The sequence below is a fragment of the Clupea harengus genome, unplaced genomic scaffold, assembly GCF_900700415.2.
Source record: "Clupea harengus unplaced genomic scaffold, Ch_v2.0.2, whole genome shotgun sequence".
Taxonomy (NCBI): domain Eukaryota; kingdom Metazoa; phylum Chordata; class Actinopteri; order Clupeiformes; family Clupeidae; genus Clupea; species Clupea harengus.
The window spans coordinates 56,533-58,040 of NW_024879720.1; the positions used below are offsets into that span (position 1 = coordinate 56,533).

General features: G+C 33.8%; 1 long non-coding RNA gene across 1 annotated transcript; it reads left to right on the forward strand.

The window, feature by feature from the left end:
- Positions 1 to 446: 446 nt before the first annotated feature.
- On the forward strand, positions 447 to 1,284 carry LOC122129985. Its single transcript, XR_006151826.1, has 3 exons — positions 447 to 497; positions 625 to 681; positions 1,208 to 1,284. It is a non-coding gene; the product is annotated as an uncharacterized LOC122129985 (long non-coding RNA).
- The last annotated feature ends 224 nt before the right edge of the window (positions 1,285 to 1,508 follow it).

The following is a 1,508-nucleotide window of genomic DNA, read 5'->3' on the forward strand; positions in this document are numbered from 1 at the left end:
CATTGTTTCACAATCCTGGGTTACTTAAAATGATTACTTGATAAAAATAATATATTTGGTATTTTTGATGGCTATACACATTTGTAATGACATATCAATATTGACTCCTATGCGTAACATTTTTGGTGTTTTTAATTTGGTCAGTAGTAATTACTGAACCTGTAAAAAAAAATGCGTAACGTTGTTCCTTATAGCACATACCATAGTACATTTTCTATGATCGCATTTTCATATCAGAGGCAGCTCTGTAGTGTGGCAATTTGATGCGCTTACACATGTGGACACCAACGATCAACATCATTTATGCTTGAAAATAATAAACGGTGCATTAAATGACACAGTATTGGTCTTCCGTGATACTCTGATCACTTAATATCAATAAGCAAATTTGGTCCTATAAGGGATGTTTATTTATTTTATGATTGTACATTAACCCTACCCAATATTTTGGCCTCTTCTACCTAGATTTGCTTGGAGATTCATGTTGGTCTGGACAAGTAAGCTCTTTGTCTAGTTTAACTATATAATGTTTTTGTTACATTAAATGCTTATAAACATTTATAGGCATGCTTGTTTTACAAAGTGTTTGAAACTGATTTTGTATTTGTTCTGTTCTGTCTTTAGGCCTGTTCCAGACTAATTGTGACCTCTATGCAAATAAGTCTTCCCTTTTAAATAAGTGTAAGTCAACAAGGCATACACACACCGTAATAAGCTATGCTTACCAAAGTAAATAAACTACAGCTAATGTAAAGTGTGAACACTAAGCTGTTAAATAAAATATTAGCCTACATTAAATTAATGTATCTTTGCATTCCATGCTCGGTAAGTGAAATAACTTGAAAATACCTTTTTTATCTCCTGACCATTTTGAACTGTTAAACACTTTCAACAGAATGATTGAATAGCGTTAATTATGTTTGTTAATTTCCCCCTTTGTTTACCTGCCATTTTGGAGGGGTAGATTGATCAAATTTGCAATTCACCCACATTTGGCGAGTAGCGGGTGCTAATTTCATCCCTGACTGGTTATATATGAGTATATCTGTTTGTGTGGGTAGTGCTTTGTCGTGAAGATGTTGCTTGTTAATTGAGAGATTTTAGTCTAACTAAGGATGTGCACCCGATTTTTTTTTTAATGAGGTTTGGCAGATTTGCATTTCAAGTAACTTGCCACATAAATATGTATTTTTGTCCTTATTCACAGAAAAAAGAAGACTTCCTTTATCAAGATCTCCTTTATCAAGACCTCCTTTATCAAGACTTCCCACATCAAGACCTCCCACACCCACATGAAATGCCCTGTATTGTTATTCCTTCGTTTCTTATACTTATTACAGTGCATGAAATGCCCTGTATTGTTATTCCTTCGTTCTTATACTTATTACAGTGCATGAAATGCCTGTATTGTTATTCCTTCGTTTCTTATACTTATTACAGTGCATGAAATGCCCTGTATTGTTATTTCCTTCGTTTCTTATACTTATTACAGTGCATGAAATGCCCCT